Below are 19,738 nucleotides of genomic sequence, written 5' to 3'. Positions count from 1 at the left end.
CAACTTTGTTACTTTTTAGTTATCTTGTCTCAGTCTGATCATTGGCTTTTACACTATCAAAGTGACTTGGATACAAGTGATATTTCCTTACACAGCCAAATGCTATGATTAATCATGTAAAAGTGTGAGTTATAGGGTTGGTTGATGTGTACGTTTCATTGGGCTTGGCAGACTGCATAATAGCACCTTATGGCTCAGTGAAGAAAGTAATGGGAAACCACTTAATTTCCTCGGTGACACCTGGGCTTTCCGACTGCTGATGGTGGAACTCTGAAGTATTGAGCTAGCCTTCATTTGTTTGTGTATACGTACATCATTTGTGGATGATTTCTAAGGCACTGAAATTTTCCATTGAATGCTAATATACAGGGTCTCTCATATAAACTAAAACCGAACGTACGGTATTTGTGCTCTGCGCTATGGCAGCTGCTTCAGCCAAACTTGCGCGCCACCCTGCTTTAAGCATGTATACAATCTTATGTGAAATCTTACCTTATAAAAGATGCTGGAAGTGTCGTCCTTCCTGGGTTACACAGACATTGTATCTGGTAACCACATTCTGGCTGACGCGAGTGAATTCTGCCACTGTAATGTTTCTGATTTCATTTGTAATGTTTTCATACAGATCCTCCAATGTGTGAGGATTTGTTTGATACTTTTTTCTTTCAGTTTACCCCATACAAAAAATCACACACTGTTAGACCTGAAGAACGAGGGGGAAATAGACCAGCACTTATCACTCTGTCTGCAAACACTTCCGAGGTTGTAAGAAGGGAATCTTCTGCTGTATGAGCAGCGGCTGAATCTTGTTGAAACCACCCAAGCAATTTTTCTTAGCTCGTTAACTGATGGAAGAACGAAATCAAAATGTCATCTTGGTACCTCTCTGCATTTACTGTCATCTCGAGAAAAAAAAAATAGGCCCAAGTATTTGTCTTGCACTAATAGCGCAGCAAACACCACTCTTCTTATCATAATGAATGACTTCATGAACATCATTAGGATTTTCTCCACACCAATAGCGAGAGTTGTGACTGATCACACGACCATTAAGATGAAACCAGAACTTTCACATACGAAAATACGGTGTTTGCAGTGATAACTGTCTCACCACGTTAACAGCTGAGATTCAGACTGGCGATTGATGCTTGCCATGTCGAACATGTGCAGGCTGCTTGAGTGGTCAAGAACTATGTGCACGCCTCGCATACTGCTGCTTACGTATCAGAGAGTAAAATCGCCGCTTCGGTGGTCTTAGTTTATATGAGAGTCCCTGTAAAGGTGACCATTAATTCTGTAACACTGGAAGACAAGAGCTGCATTTACTATACATAGAGCGAAACTTGGAATATTTCGGCCATAAAATGCAGAGTGATAATTACAGAATCCTGCATCTTGTTATGCAAGAAGGATAGGATGAGCACTATGTTCCTGTTCCGTGCTGCTGCATTGAAGAAGAAGGAGGAGGAGGACTTTTAATTCGTGTCCTCATCCCGAGGTGATGCAGCTCTTTGCAGGCACAAACCCAATAGAGGTGAGTTGCTTGTACCTCCTGCCAATCTTTGTTTCTGGCAGTACCCAGGAATTGAACCCAGCCCTCCAAGGATGGCAGCTAATAATGCTGACGGTTATGCTACAGTGTTTAAAATTACCGAGGTAAAATGGTTGTATATACAACTTGATTCAATATGTGGAACATACAGAAATCAGTATCTTGTGGAGCCACTATCAATGGCACAAATGGCTGTTCCAATGTTTGTGCTTATTTATTTTCAACAAAGTTTATTGTGAGGAGAGTATGTGGTATGTCAGTTCTTAGTTTTGTTCACTAAGTGACAGATGTGGTGCATGCAGAGGCGAAGGAAGAAATGGAACATGGTAACCATTCAGGAATTGTTAGATTTTGCCTATCACATTTGGTAGACTGTTGTCCTGTTATTAAATGGTCTGGGGCAGGCCTGAAGATAATGGACCATAACAAGCTCCAACACTATAGAGATGTGGTCAGAATGTTGGGAATGTGCACCAGATGCCAGCAGGAATAGATGTCCAACATAACAGATGCCATTAAGTTGTTAATGTGGTGACCGGTTGCTGTGCAACAATACAAATTCTTGAGTGACTAATTGTGATGTGGTTGTACAATCCATAATAATCGTGCAATAAAATGTTCATCTTCTCGTCCAGTGATGTGCGAGGCCATTGTGAGTCTTTATGTTCGTGAGTTTGTTCCGCCTCGATCCACTGATTTCCTATTCACATCTCTGTGACCACATTCCATACAACAGGAGCATCAGTATCACGTAAGAATAATCTGAATCTTTAATGCCACAGTTCTCCTGTTCTCTAACAAGGGTACCATCCCTCCTCGGCCACAACTATTGATGTAGAAAAAATTATACAAGCTAATTTATTATGGTAAATAGCATGATAATAGTCATTTATGTTGCTGTTTTGTTTTTAATGAAATATAAAACTACAAGGATAGAGAGATTGCCACTCATGTGCTAATTGCAAGCAACACATTAGCAGCAATTTATAAATCATACTCTTCACCCTTATTTCATTACCGATAAATACCTTCATACAAATTAAATACAAATTTCTGTAACTCGAATGTCTAAAACTCAAATTTTCAATATCTCGATGGGATTTTCGTTTCCTGACTGTATCTATTATGTTTTACGTGTTATAAATTTTCGATAACTTGAGGTTATATTACTCTAAGTTTTTATACCTTAAAGGATATTTCAAGCCCAGCTGTAATGTGTGTTTCTGTAACTCGAAATTATGCGGCACATTACACTTAGACGTACACATTATCCATTACTCGAAATTCGGTTACATGAATTTCTCGATTTCTCAAAGCAAATATTTCCTACCTTGAAGCAAAAGATACTCTGTATTTCAAATTTTGTGCAACATTAACTATGCAATACGGCATTTGTGGTTTGTGAGGAACATTTAACTAGCAAAGAAAGCTTTACAGTGATGCTGGGAGCGAATATGACGGGAACTGAAAAACTAAAACTTGTAGTGATCGCAAAATTGGCGAAGCCTCACTGTTTCTCGGGTGTGAATTAATTACCGGTCACGCACAAAAGCAACCCCCCGAAGTTGCGGATGACAAGCTCCACTTATGAATCTCGGCTGCGTGGTATTGACGAGAAGTTTTGATGTGAAGGGAGAAAAGCTTAACGGTAACAAACAGAAGAGACTAACGGATTTTTTTCAAAAAGTGTTAATCGAGGTATGTTCCTTGTTTCGCTACTGTATGTACTGTATCCTGTCTTCTAAAAAGTGACTATAATAAGGGTTATAATTAAAGTAATGCCGTAAAATAGAGTTTGTTCATATATTTTTAAAAACTGTTAAAAGTAATGTATTCGGTATAAGCCCGAATATACATATGATTCAATTATGCGCTTTACATGCTCACAAACTGTATTCTCTATATCTCGAAATTTCGATAACTCGAAATAAAATTTTACTCCCAAGATGATTCGAGATATCGAGGTTCCACTGTACTTTGTTAAGTCATATTTATGCATAAATGGCCATATCTACAGGGTAGTTTATTTACGGTCATATTCCTCATATTTTCACTCTTTCAGGTAGGACCCCCTGTGGGTGGGGGTGGTAGAATAACACCCACGGTATCCCCTGCCTGTCGTAAGAGGCGACTTATAGAGGCCCCAGGGGCTCTGAACTTTGGAGCATGGGTTGGTGACTGTGGGGCCCTTAGCTGAGTTCTGACATTGCTTCCACTTACTTGTGGCAGGCTCTTCACTTTCAATTATCCTATCCGACCTCACTTGGTCGACTCTTATTCTTTTTTGACCCCGACGATATTAGGTATCGAGGCCTAGGGAGTCTTTCATTTTCATTCGCCTCATGGCCCTCGTCGTTCTTTGGCCGATATCTTCATTTTTTGAAGTGTCGGATCCCTTTCAATTTTTCTCTCTGATTAATATTATATAGAGGATTGTTGCCTAGTTGTACTAACTCTTAAAACAATAATCACCGCCACCACCTTTCAGGTAATAAGGAACTTCTCTAATTCAGTTTTCTTCCATGTTCATTTGAGTTGTTAAATTTCTCAGAATTACACATCACATTTTGGTTTCTGGAAAATGGTAAGAATCTACCTTCCTCCCCTATTCAATGGAATTCACAATATGAACTTTACCCTTACAGATCAGTGAGCAAATATTTGTGTAGCCTGTTATGCTACAAGCAGGTAGACACTTAACCATGTCCGTAATAATCTGGGCGCCGGACGGCAGACAAGTCTCTCGGAGGTTCTTGAATCTTGTTGAAGTCAGAAGTGTGTGTACTGTGTAATATAGGTCAGAAAAAATGTGTAAAATGAAGCAAAATTACAAGTAAATTTCAAGTAAAATTACAACAGTTCGTGTCTCAACGTGGTGAGGAAGTATTTTCAAGTGATACTGTAATCTGTATTGTAAATTGTGTGACATAAGAGTAACTGCAGAGAAATCATTTAACATTCTGCAATATGTGGCAGCAGAAAAACACAGATATGGAGTACAATGAATTGAAAATGGAAATACACTGCAGCAAATGCTCGTATGAGAATCCTGCCAATCTTATTCACTATGTTGTGAAGAACTTTGTACAGCCTTCCTTGTCCAGCCCTGCGGTGTAGGGGGGCAACGTGTCCGCCTGTCACCTGGCGGCCCCGGGTTCGATTCCCGGCCGTGTCAGGGGTTTTTAATTGTAAATGATTAATATCCCTGGCCTGGGGACTGGGTGTTTGTGTCGCCCTTAACGTTCCTTTCCTCACATTCAACACTTCACACTTCTGCCATTTACATAATACACGCAGGTTCCTCACATATGGTTCAAGTAGGGGCAAAAGATCTTCATGGGTCGACGCCCCAAACAAATAGCATTTTTTAAGAAAAAGAAAAAGAACAACCTTCCTTTGTGCCGGTATTCCCTTAAATAAACTGAATCATCCAGAATTCAGTGAATTTTTAGAAAAATACACAAACAAATCTCTTCCCAATTTCTCCACGTTAAAAAAAGGACATCAGCTGAAGCTACAAAAAAAAAAAAAAAAAAAAAAAAAATAACCCACTACGGTTGCAAATAAAAGAAAAAATTGGGTGTCAGTTGATGAAACTACAGACTGTATGGGAAGATATATTGCGAATGTCGTTGTGGGAACTGTGGAAGAAGATGGACCACGTGAAAAGTTACTAATAAACTATGAACATTTAGAAAAGGCCAATTTTTTCACCATTAGTAGACTGTTTGACAGGTTTATAGGTGCCATATGGCCCAAAGGTGTTCAGCATGACAGTGTACTGCTCTTCGTAACAGATGCTGCACTTTGTATATGGTAGAAGCTGCCACTTCACTAAAAGCATTATATTGTAAAATGGTGCATATGCCTTGTTTAGTTCACGCATTACACAGCGTTGCAGAAGAGATTTGTAGTCAATTCAGTGAGGTTGATAAATTAATTGGGTGTGTCAAAAAGGTTTTCTTGAAAGCCGCTTCTTGTTGCATCATTTAAGTTGGTAGCTCCAGACATTCCCTTGCTGCCTTCTCTCATCTTTATAAGATGGGAGTCTTGGATTGATGCCTGCATCTGTTCTTGACAGAACTTCAACGTTGTGAAAAGCATCATTGATTCATTTGATATCAGAGAAGCCACTTCAATTGGATTAGCCCAGGAATTAATCTCTATTTCTGACTTTCAGGTCAACATTCATATATCAAATCAAATTTTGGGTTTCTTCCTGCTGCTTTAGCTGCTTTGGAACAATCAGAAGTGCCACTAGTGAAGCGGATAGAACTAGTGAAAATAACTGTGAATAAATTTAACATTGGTTGTGGTAAAGTAGGGCAAGAAAATAAAATGGAAAAGGTATTAGAAAATACAAAGGGTATCATACATTGTTCCATTTCAACGATTTTATTTGGTAAAATTTCTTCTCTGAATCATTTAGAATTAGATTCAAATGATATTGTCCATTTTAAATATCCACTTCTTGTGTCAGCTGCAGTAGAAAGAAGTGCACGACTTTGTTGGCTAAAAATTGTATTAGAAAATTTGCACAAGATATTCATTGTATATTGCAACTCAGGGCTCATAAACTGAAGTAGAGAAGCATGCAGGGAATAAAATCACAGTATACATTAACTGTGTACAGGTAATTTTAATAAAATAAAAAGCATACTATAGTATCAAATTCAATAGTTTAGCTTGCTTCTCATTTGCATTTTATCCTTAAATAGTCCATTGTCATAAACTGACTTAATTGATTTTACAACAAATTTTACCTCGAATGTATTGTTCGATCATATTTTTTATATTACTGTGCATACTTTTCAAAATTTTAGGATATAACAACATGTATTTTGTGCATATTATGGTGAACTTTTAGGTCAAAAATCCTAGCTGCTGTCTTCATCTTCTTTTCATTTATTTTGTAACCGTAATCGGGATAATTATGCTTACACATATTAATCATAATAATAATAACAAAATAATATGAAAATAATAATAAAAATAATAATGATAATAAAACTGACACTTTATATGAAAAGTAAAATAGTAAAATGATGCAGTGGTGGCGAATTCACATCAGAGCATGGAAACGTGACGGATAACTTTCAATATGCAAAATTAAATCATATACAAGGGAACACTTACAGGCCTAAAAATGACAACTAAGAAAGAGTGGAAGATGCAAGAATCCTATAAGGCCATGGGAAGGTATAACGTTATGGGGGAGAAAAGACTTACAAGAAACACCCTCTAGCTCAAGTATATTAAAAGTAACAAAGAAAGTTTTACAAAAGCAAGTTAAATTACATAGCAACTGATGCTTGACGCAACGACAGATACAGGTTGACTAACCAAAGCGAAAACATAATCAGGATGCTTAAATCCGTTAGTAAAACACAAGTTAAACATATGTAGAATTACACAAGGCTTGTCAATTAAAATGCAGGTATAAGACTTGAAGTTACAACCTATGAGAATCTAGAGCAAACTCAGACACAAAACTTTAAAAATTATATTAAGCCAGAAAATACCAAAATGCAAAAGGAGTTAAATTAAATCCAACGAAATCAGAAAACATTGAGAATAACATGAAAATAACAATGGCACTTACCAATAAGAACAGGAGTTCCCAAGGGAAATCCTCGAGCTAGGGCGTTTGGATGTAAATGACGCCGATCACATGCATCATTTTCCCAAAGCCGGCAGAAGACCGGAAATAGGCCGATCACAATTAATCAATAAGAAACAATTTCCACTAGATTCTCGTTTGACATATATGGTAATTTTCTCGCGTACTTGGAATTACATCACCTGTTTCAACATCGGTATAGGATGCTTCAAAATAAAGCACCTTACAAAATTTTACATCAGATTACAATTTTGACATACAGAATTACATAAAATTTACATACAAAAGAAAATCACTTCATAACACTTTTGCATCTTGCAATGTTCATACTGTTTAATATATCTTGATGTTTCCTTATTTAAAAAAAGATTATTATAAACATGTTCCAGTTACATAAAAAATATTCCTGCAGAGTCCAGAGTTCTTATTTCTTCATTTCTCACAATACACAATATTACAAACAAAAATGAAATCCTTCAGACACGTTAAATAAAAAACTAAAATTATATTTCCCATAGTTGTAGTTCTCCGTCCCACCACATATTACATATTTGATCCATAAGCTTGAAAATGATTTTCTCTAAAATTCAATAGACTGTCTTATTTATTTTTTCATTACATACTTTTATATGGTATTAAGTATACTTTGTCTTTTAACCAACCTCTGAATTGAGGAAGTGTTACTATGTAATTTGTGTTTTCTTCAGTGATAAATAATTTACCTCATTGAAGCATTTTTCATCAGATGGGAAGAGTCATCCACCACAAATAATTTCTAGGATAGGATCCATGATGTCTTGTGTTAGTTACTATAGTTAACTACTCATACAATAGAACACTTAAATAGGGGCCGATGACCTTCGATGTTAGGCCCCTTAAAACAACAAGCATCATCATCATCAGAACACTTAAAGAAAAACAAATTTTACTCATACATGTCAGTTCTGGAACCTAATAATTTCTGAAAATTCAAGGAATCGCTGATTCCAATGCAATGCATATATAGTTAAGAGAGTTACATCGCAGTCAGTCGGAGCAGTGCCCGAGTGGTCACCATACTTTTCTATGAATCTTGGTGATGTGAGTTTGAGTCACGTTGCAGCTATGTATTTTTTTCTGCAAAATAAACTATTCTTTGAGTGAACGTGAAGATAAATGCGACAATTTTTCAGACTTTGTCTTTTACATTATGATGATATCTTATTGAACGAACCGTACCAATACTCATAATATACATTGACAGTGCATTTCCCCATATTTAAGATATTAATAGGACTTCTGAACCTAAGCTTACTGTGATTGTGTTATGCTAATTCCAGAAATATTTTAGTTGTTTTTTTGTTCTTGTCACTGGATGCAAGAGAAAAACTTTTTTAAGAGAGGTGTTTCATAAATGTATCAACTCACCAACTTTATTGTTTTCTACAAAATTTAGGTAGTACTTTAAGAAAATAAATGGGATAATCAACCACACTCCATTTCTCGCCCATTTTCTTGCGAGAAAAGCAAGGGTCGTTTCATAAGTCATGGTAATTTTGTTATATATTCCAATAAAGCTGTAGCAATGTAAATCACTATGTGCATATGAAGGCCACTGGAACGTGTTTCTCAAAGCTAGCACCACCAAATTAGGTCCAAGTACAAGAAGGGGCAAGGAGCAATCAGTGTTTTATTCTGCACCCAGATCTTGTGCACCTGCAAGACTTGTTGTAAATTTTTACTAGTTGCTTTATGTTGCATCGACACGGATAGGTCTTATGACAACGATGGAATAAGAAAGGGCTAGGAGTGGGAAGGAAGCGGGGAAGTGGCTGTAGCCTTAATTAGGGTACAGCCCCAGCATCTGTCTGCTGTGAAAATGGGAAACCACAGAAAATCATCTTCAGGGCTGCTGACAGTGGGGTTCGAATCCACTCTCTCCAGATTGCAAGCGCACAGCTGCGCACCCCTAACCGCACAGCTAATTCGCTCAGTAAACTTTCCTTTTTTTTAAATTTGGAACACTGTCAACACAGAAATACCTGTATATGTGCATAATTCCAACAACTCTTCTGTTAAGCACTTTTTAATAACTGCTCTGTGTGAATGGATGGATATGGGACGTCCACTCGTGATGGACAGTGGTTCCTACGCATCCATGTTTGAAGACCTTAAATATAACGTGCAACGTTTGTTAAGATAAAGCATTATCACCCGCTGCTTCTCAGCTTCACATGACACTGACATGCATTTCTGCCGTAGAGAACTGCAATTTTCATATGTCCACTGTTCAACTTTAATTGCATCAATCTTGGAGCATGGCTGGTAGCAAACTAATGTTTTTTGTGTGTTGTTGCCTAACCACCTATGCACCCAGTATTCAGTATAGTGCGGCTCAGGTTCAACTTTCTATTTTACCATGTTCCAAAAATATAACGTGGTTGCCTTGACTTACGAAACAACCTCCATATTTTATGCTGTGATAACATTTGGCCGTAGTAAGTAATTTAAAATGTGTCCTCTATAAGCAAAATGTGGTGCATGGAATACAGCCTTCCGTGGTAATTGTTGTCTATGGAACGGTATAAGTGCAAATTAAGGGTAAAGTTTCCTTTAAGGCAGCTCCTTACTTCAGTCTTCCATGCACCCTTTCATTCAGAAAGTTTCACCTACTAGTGACTGTCATGTAGATAAGACTGATGGCTTCCCTCTGTAGATAGTACGAACTTGGCAGAGCTCCCCATAATAACAAGTTTTCTGTTACTGATTTTCCATGCATATTCCTGATTATTCTGAAAATTGTTACAAGTATGTATTCCTACAAGTAAGCACATTTATGGCAAGGAAAGCAGACTGAGTTAGAAGTTAATTAGTGAAAATAGCAAGAAAATCAATCTTTCTTGACATGATAGTCTTTTAAAATTGTGCCATGTGAAATATATTATTCTTCAGAGGAACTGAAGCAAGTTTATTGTGAAACTTCAAGTTTCTGTTAGTTTTTCACAGTATAAACCCAAAACGCTATTGTGTCCAGTACTCTGGGCTGTGAAAGTATAAATCAATTCTTTAAACTTTGTTGAATCATTTCATTGTAGAAATATAGTTTATAGTGTACAGGAAGAATTTACAACCTTGAAAATTTTCTTGATGCTTTGTGATTCTGTTTTTAACAGTCTTTACTGCAATTATGATCAAACTCATCATAAGAAAAAGAAGAATCTTGCTTGATCCGTCAAGGAATGAAGTTATGTTAGAAAGTAAAAGGGCTATTAAAATATGGTTATATGCAGAAATAGATTATAAATGAACTGTCTTGAAACTTTATTCAAAATACAGTATTGCATCATATTTGTATTTGATTACTTTTGTTTCATCATAGAGTTCCTTAACCCATAGCCACAGGCATGCATAATAAGACCCGTTGACACAGACGTGCTGTATTTAGTATTTTTGTCAGCACAAGACGAAAACAATTGATATTAAATACATTGTGTGGTGTCCATTTATGTTTTTTTGCCCCTCAATAACGGGAACGAAATATATTACAGTCTAATATCATAAATTCTCATTCCTGCACCAACTACTGCTTGTAAATGCTCAAGTAGGCTACACATACAGACATATCAATGAAATTATATTAAGAAAATAGTGTACAGTGAATTAAATTAGAGGTATACTACACATTCAGTGATGAAATGAAGTGCAAATTGCCAGGCTGGGTGACTCAGAGGGTGGAGGTGCTGGCCTTCTGACCCCAACTTCGCAGGTTCGATCGTGGCTCAGTCTGGTGGTATTTGAAGGTGCTCAAATACATCAGCCTCTTGGTGGTAGATTTACTGGCATGTAAAAACTCCTGTGGAACTAAATTTCGGCACTTCACTGTCTCCGAAAACCGTAAAAGTAATCAGTGGGATGTAAAGCCAATAACATTATTATTATTATTATTATTATTATTATTATTATTATTATTATTATTATTATTATTATTATTATTATTATTATTATTATTGAAATAAAAATTGAACTAAACATTGACTTTATGTGAAGGTCTTTGTCTAGTGTGCTTTGTGATGAGTAAAAACAATTGCATCAACACAGATGTGCACTGATACTATGTCTACCTGAAATAGCTGGACACCATTGAGTACACTGCACAACTGACTTCCTGCTAGAAAGTAGGTGTACACTCGCATTCGTAAAGTAGCAGGAATGGATTGATTTAAACATTTGAAATTTTGGCATAGTCAGAGAAACCACTTATCTGTGGTTGAGGCTTAATTTTGGAGCCATTCTCATATCCAGTCATCCTTCCTCTAGTGTCATTGTTGTTGTTTTGTTTTTTTTACTGCATTTTAGTAATTTTATTGTTGAGATTTTAAAAATCTTTTTCTGGGCATTTTGATATTATTTGTAAGAATAAAGATGTAGAATGAATGAATGAATGAATGAATGGATTGATTGATTGATTAAGGAGGTGGTAGCAGAACTGCTGCCTTTTCTGACAATTGTGATACAGTAGTTGTTTCCTAATGTGTTCAAGTATTGTTGATGGCCATGTAATGTCAGAGTATCAGTTTATACATATTGTTATAAATGCTTGTACAATGGTTTATATACAGGATAAAGGTGTTATATAGAATTTAGAGAAAGGAACTGATTTTAACGTTTAAAAAAAAAAAAAATTCTGCTGAGATGTAACTTCAGTAAACATTTTCAGATCACTTCATCTTTATAAGTCAAGATTTTTTTGTGTGTTCTTTCTGAACTAAGTGCATTTTATTAACTGTAGACTGTACAAATTAGGGAACAAAGTTTTATTTAGCAAAAATTGTAAATAATGCAATGTTATGATCTATCTCAGTCTGGGACTGAGGAATTGTGTAAGAAAATAAAAATGTCAAAGCAGAGATGAAAGGAAAGGTGAAGCTTATGAAATATATTCTTCAATCCTTATTATTATAGAGTGTATCCACTGCCTTTGTGTTAGATGATAGCTTCATCACCAAAGAATGTTGTGGGTTTTTGATTTTATCCTTTTCATACATTTACCTCTTCTGTCCCACCCTTGCTGTATAATCTTTGTGAAAGAGAAACTAAAAACTGAATCAAATTTTTCTTGATGTAGCTGGCAGGGTTGGGGAAGATGTGATTAGTAGTAGTAGTAGTAAAAAAGATGGAAAATTGAATTCAAGCGAAAAGCAAGCTGAAAGGTATAACGGTCTATAATGATGATGTAAACAAAGCGATCTCCGTTCATGGAGGAGTGGAAGGTAAAGGCTTCCATTGTTCGTAACCTTGGAACTAAGTCGGATAGAGTAGTTAGCTCTGTTCCTGGCCACCTTTGCCCCTAAGAATTAACATTGTTCACATTTCTGGTGGAGGTTGAGTGAACCTCAGGCGCATGTGCCTCTCCAGAACTGGAAAGCTAGTTTCAAAATATTTCAACTTTCTGATGTGGAACCGAATCCATGTCCTTATGCTTGAACCAAACATGCCTTTACCAGCTCACCTTCCTAGCACCAGTGTTTGAAGAGAACAGGAGTTGATCAAGAGAGATTGAAATTCCAGTGTTGCATATGGCACTCAGCTTATACCAAAAATGAGTACCAGGTTAATTCCTGGAGGCGCAAAGGTGTCAGAGCATAGAGCTAAACATTCTACCCCATCAAGTGCAGTTATGGATCGTGGAAGCCTTCATCTTCCACCCCTCCAAGGGCCTTCATGGCCTGTACGGAGATAACATCTCTTACTTGCTTTGCTTTGTGTCCAAGGTTGTGGGATTGAAACCTGACATGGTTGTTTGGCACTTAAGGGTACTCAAAATTCAAGATTCCCATGTCAGGAGATTTATTGGGATGTTAAGAACCCCTTTTTTGTGCTATATACCGGGCGAGTTGGCCGTGCGCCTAGAGGCGCGCGGCTGTGAGCTTGCATCCGGGAGATAGTAGGTTCGAATCCCACTATTGGCAGTCCTGAAAATGGTTTTCTGTGGTTTCCCATTTTCACACCAGGCAAATGCTGGGGCTGTACCTTAATTAAGGCCACGGCCGCTTCCTTCCAACTCCTAGGCCTTTCCTATCCCATCGTCGCCATAAGACCTATCTGTGTCGGTGCGACGTAAAGCCCGTAGCAAAAAAAAAAATTTAGTGCTATATCCCACTGAAACACTATTCTGATGCCCGATACCCTTGCACCAGGGATCTGAAAGTGTGATAGAAGTTTCAAATGTAATTCCTCTAAAAATCGTCTGTTTTCTTCAGTTGGTCACCTTTTCTATTGTTTCTTGGTTCTTTAGAGGGTAAGGTCTGTTAGTTTCCTCTGAATTGGAGATCATCTTCTTTCCTAGTTGTGCACTATCGTATATCTTGAGTACCTCATCACACTCCTCATTCCACCACCCATGTCTCTTCAGCTTTGCCTGAAGGATCATCTTGTTTGTCGTATTTTTAATCTTCTCTTGGATTTCATCCCATTTTGCTAATTTGAGCTTTTTTAGTTCGTCTCGGTATCTTTCCTTTACATCCTCAGTAGATTTTAATCTTGTTATGTCATATCTTGGGAGTTTTTGTCCCCTTACTCTTTTCCTGGCAGAAAAAAACTTCCATTTTTTTTTTTTTTTTTTTTTTTTGTCAGGTGTGGTCTGACAAGGGAGGGTCACAATATATTGTCACACCAAGTATATTAATGTATAGTGCAGTTAATAGTGAAACAGAAAAGAGAGAGAGAAAGTCCCCTAAGGATAACTGCCCTAATACTAGGGAAACCACACAGAGGTTTAGCCTATTTACAAAATTGTGATTCATTTTTCCTAATATTTTAATTGTTAAAATGGACTCTTTATTGAAAAACAGTGCCAGTGGTAACAATGAAAGTAAATTTTGCGAACTTAACAATGAAATATAAGCCGCTGAAAAGTTCCCGTTTTAAAATCCCAAGTATACTCGTGATATTTTTATGGGTTCTTCTTTTAACTTACATGTAAAATTAATAACACAGCACTAAACATGGCAAGGAAGATAACATGACACTCAGTACTGTACAAGAAAAACAATATTCGTATGTTTGTGGCTGTGTGAAATGTCCTAAAACAAGGATCAACACAATGCTACATCGCACTCCTTACACATGTACCTGGATCCCCTTCGTGCTTTCTTCCCTCCAGCATTGTGTACACAGAACTATCAGACTCACTAAACTCAATGTCAAACTCTTCTTCACTCTCCATTTTCACCTAACAGACGAAGTATTATCTGCGAAACTTTTAGTGATACTTTGGCTCCGTAGTACTGAATTGGTAGACCTCGGTTGTCTTCGAGATTCGTATTGGCAACATTTGACACACAAACTATGAATTGCCGTGAGACATCTGGCGTACACTTAACGTACTAGTACTGTTGTTGTTTACATAGCAAAGCCAAAATACAGAATTCATGCTAGGAAAAAGATTTGCATTGAGAAATGTCATATAATGTGTGTGCGACAGTTTTTGGCTTAAGATGATAAAGGTTTAGTAAATTACTATCGATTCAATTCAGATTTCATTTCCATTCAGTTGGCAGTATTACCGGAACCGGGGTAGTTCCCTCCTTACTCCTCAGCCCCATAAAACCAAGTATCACTAAAAGTTTCACGGATAATACACTTAGATAGCAATAAATATGGAAAGGCCACGAAAACAAGCTGCCTGAGTCACCGACACCCACTGTGGTTGGCAAAAATAGGAACCTGAAGTAATAATGTTATAAATTTTATAAATATCTGGCAGAAATACTGAAAAATAACAAGAAACTAGTATATTCGGGTTTTTAAATTAGGTACCAATCAGTGAGTGACATTCCCGAGTATAGTTGGGTTTTTATCTATATATATAAAATAACTTGTCCTGACTGACTGACTGACTGACTGACTGACTGATTCATCATCGCCGAGCCAAAACTACTGGACATAAAGAGATGAAATTTTGGGGATATATTCATATTAAGACGTAGGTGCTCGCTAAGAGAGGATTTTTGGATATTCCTTCGCTAAGGGGGTGAAAACGGGGGTGAAATTTTAAAATGAGTTGCTCTATATCTCAAAACTTTAAAAGTTTACAGATGTAAAAATTGGTATTTAGAATCTTCTTTAAAAATAAGGAAACACGTATTTTTTTGTTTTCAGAAAATCCCAATAGGAGGGGTGAAAAAGGGTGAAAATGGGGAAAAATGGGTTGAATGCCTTTAATCAGGATACCGGTACCTATATCTCAGAAACTGAAGATATTACAGACCTGAAAATTGGTACTTTTGATCTCTTTTAAAAATAAAGAAACACGTAATTTTTTGTTTTTGGAAAATCCAATTAATGGGAGGGTGAAAAGGGGGTGAATTTTTAAAATGAAGGAATCTATATCTCCAAACTCTTAAAGTTTGCAGATGTAAAAATTGGTATTTAGAACCTTCATTAAAAATAAAGGAACACGTATTTTTTTGTTTTCGGAAAATCGCAATAGGAGGAGTGAAAAGGGGCTAAAAAGTGGTTGAATGCCTTTAATGAGGCTACTTATATATCAGAAACTGAAGATATTACAGACCTGAAAATTGGGGTTTGGGATCTCCGTTAAAAATAAAGAAACACGTATTTTTTTGTTTCTGGAAAATCCAATTTAGGGGGGGTGTGAAAAGGGAGTAATATTTTAAAATGAGTGTATCTATCTCAAAATTTTTAAAGGTTATAAATGTGGAAATTGGTATATAGAATCTCCTTTAAAAATAAATAAACACACGTATTTTTTCGTTTTTGGAAAATCCAAATATTGGGGGGTAAAAAGGGGGGAGGGTAAATTTTTTAAAATGAGTGTGTATACATCTTAAAACTTTAAAATTTACAGATGTAAAAATTTGTAGTTAGAATCTCCTCTAAAAATAAAGGAAAACGTATTTTTTGTTTCCTGTAAATCCCAATAGGAGGGGTGTAAAAGGGTGAAAAATGGGTTCAATGCCTTGAATGAGGATACATATATCTCAGAAACGAAAGATATTACAGAACTGAAAATTTGTATATGGGATCTCCTTTAAAAATAAAGAAACACGTATTTTTTAGTTTTGGAAAATCCAATTAATGGCGGTTAAACAGGAGTGACAAATTGGGTGAATTTTTGAAAGACTATATCTACAGAATATCTTGGAAACGTAAAATGTTACAGACGTAAAAAGTGGGTGTTTGTATCTCCTGTAAATCTAAAGAAACATAGGTGATTTGTGTTTGGAAACTCCACTTAAGGGGAACTCAAAAGGGGTGAAATTTTAAAATGAGAATTTTTACAGTTTATCTCAAAAAATTTAACATGTTACAGAAGTGAAAAATGGTATTTTTTATCTCTATTAAACATAAAGAAACGTGTATTTTTAGCTTTCGGAAATACCACTTGGGTGGAGGGGGGGGGGGGGTAAAAGTGACTGAAAATGGTGTTGAATTCTTTTAATTAGGTTACTGATATCTCAAAAATGAAGATGTTACAGACGTGAAATTTGATATTTGCCATCTGCTTTAAAAATAAAGAAACACGTATTCTCGGAAAATCCAATGAGGGGGGGGGGGGGGGTGAAAGAATTGAAAAATTAATTAAATTAATTGAATGAGAATACATACATCTAATAAAAACTAAAGTTGTTACAGACGTGAAAATTCGTATTTGGATCTCCTTTAGAAACAAAGAAAAACGCGTTTTGGGGGGAAACCATCTTGGAGGGCGGGAGTGTAAAGGAGTTGAATTCCTTTCATGAGGACACATAAATCAAAAACTGAAGAAGTTAGAGTCGTGATAATTGGTATTTAGAAGATCCTTTACTATTAAAGAAACAAGTATTTTTTGCGGGAAAATTCACTTAGGGGGCAGGGGAGTAGTGTGAAATGAAGTGAAAAAAGTAAATTATTTTTATGGGGATACTTATATCTCAAAACTGAAGGTAATAGACGTGAACATTGGTGTTTGAAATCTTCTTTAAACATAAGAAACAAACTTTTTATAATTTTTTTTGGGGGGGGGGGTGCCGGTAAATAAACTTAACGGCGGTGGGGTGTAGAAGGAGGTGAGACCAATTGATTTTACTGTTCTTAATGTACTTATAAGGATCCTCGGCAGCGCGCCGGCCTCTCACAGCTGGGTTCCGTGGTTCAAATCCCGTTCACTCCATGTGACATTCGTGCTGGACAAAACGGAGGCGGGACAGGTTTTTCTCCGGATACTCCGGTTTTCCTGTCATCATCCATTCCAGCAACACATAATAATAATAATAATAATAATAATAATAATAATAATAATAATAATAATAATAATGTTCCGGACCGTCGTCAAATGTGCGGACCGCGCTGGAAACGGCTCCTGGACCTGTAATGACTAAGAATGCAGTCCGGCCGCGGGTTCAGTGCCTTCTAGGCACCCAATATGACACCACGTCGGATCTCCTGAAGGATTTTATCCATATTAAAAATGATTATAGGAAAAGATGGCAAAGATTTACGGACCCAACTGACCGAGAGGAATACCTGAGCCTAGCCCGGGAAGTACGAAATCGATTGCTGGAAAAGAAGATTGAAAAATGGGAGGAAACATGCCGTAATCTAATGGAAAACGAGTCAGATCGGGAATTTTGGTGGGTTCTCGCAGAAAACGAGTCAGACCGCGAATTTCGGCGGATTATATATCTAAAACAATAAGCATTCAATTATAAATTTCAGTATAATACCGTAGCGAAGCACGGGTATCCTGCTAGTTTTATATAAATATATAAAATCCTGAATATACTCGGGCTTTTATGCTAAGAGGTTAATCCATAGGGACAATAAGAAATTAAAATAAATTAAATAAATAAAAATAGAAATTTTAGCTGCTATGGACTTTTACAACTGGAAATATCAGTCATCGCAGAGATGATGGAAATACTATGACAGTGGAGACAATATATGGATTATTATGTAACAAATGGATTAGTTGTGACAAATACAAATAGTCAATAATATGACATCAAACACTTGACAACAGAGATTTCTGAACTGACTAGATGATCAGAAACAAAAAAAATATGCAAGTCAACAGTAAAAGCAGGGTCCATTCATACACATTTCTTGCAGTGTGCATATGAAAGCAGGTTGGACACCGTTCCCATGGAAACACACTTCCGTTAATCCTCCTTCGAAGCGGTATTCCAAAAGTGTTTGACTCTATTGGCTGCCTAGGAGTCAAGCAAAAGTATGTGCCTGTATATCTGGCCACATTGCTGGTTATAGGAAGACATTTAAATCCCTCTTGGTCATATTAACAGATCTGCTTGGTTTTTGTCTGTAATCCTAGACAGGGGCCCTCATAGGGTGCTAACAGCTGGGCCAGGTGAACCCTGTTTAGTTTTTTTCTTTAACAAGATTGTTACTCCTTCCACTTGTTCTTCCTCATCACTTGCAAGATGAGGCCGACCAGTAGTATTAAGCAATACCGTTGGCAGAGTTTACTACTACTACTACTACTACTACTACTACTCGCGTGCTGCTATTGAATGGCTGGTGTTGTTTAGTGCTCCGCGTATTTGCTTAATTAAGTGGTGTTTTAAAGGCTGTGTATGGTTAAAATATATTGCGATTATAAGTGGAAGTGCTGCCCTTCAGAACGCGGTATTATCTCTCTTTGATGAGCTAAAGAGGCATCCCTTTTCTGACAAGGTAAATAGGCCATTTATATTGCTTTAAATGATTTAAGGTTATGTTTTCAAAGAGAAAAGAGAGTAGAGGTACTGAGAATAGAAATGTCAAATCCAAAGAGGTTGAAATAGACGTAGAAAACCAAAGAGATACTATGTCGGATGAGGAGCTGGACGTAACCATGGAACTACAGAGTACGAAGACTATAAACCAAAGAGTAGGATTAGAAGAGACGCGACTAGAAATTGATAAGTTAGTCAAGCATAGTGAAGACTTATTAGCATTAGTTAAGATGACTCCCAATACCAAAGCGGAGATAAAGAAAGGTATTAAAGAAATGGGACAAATGGCAGAAATAATCCGTAGTCGTTCGTGGGAATGGGAACAATTTGATGTGAATGAAGATCCAAAGGCTAGGAGTGATTTGGAACAGGGCACTACCTCCAGTAAGAAAATAACCCGTGATGTTGGGACACAGGCGCAATTCAGTGACAGAGTGCTAGATATAGTGCAGACCCTCTTGGAAGCTACGTGCTTTGACGAGTTTGCGAAGCTATTGGATAAGGAATGGCCTGACTGTGTTTACAGTAACACGCACGTCATCTCTGGAAATGTAGGGAAATTGACTGATTGGGATATATCAATGGTTGTAAATCCCAAACATCTTACAGAGGAGGATGGAATTATGAGAAGCATGAAGAATATGCATACAGAAATCTCTGACTTGCTGAACTCTAATCTGGAGGAAGGTAAGACGGAATTCCTGCGCACTGTTACGCAAACCTACACGAGTCGAGGAGGAGAGCGGGAGAAGCTGCGATATGTATATGTAATACCATATTCATTTAATCAAGATGGAGTAAATGACCTGCAGAGCCTGTATTCATGTCTCACCCACTGGAGAGAGATAATTG

Source organism: Anabrus simplex, chromosome 9 (genome assembly GCF_040414725.1).
Source record: "Anabrus simplex isolate iqAnaSimp1 chromosome 9, ASM4041472v1, whole genome shotgun sequence".
NCBI lineage: Eukaryota > Metazoa > Arthropoda > Insecta > Orthoptera > Tettigoniidae > Anabrus > Anabrus simplex.
This window is presented reverse-complemented; position numbering follows the sequence as displayed.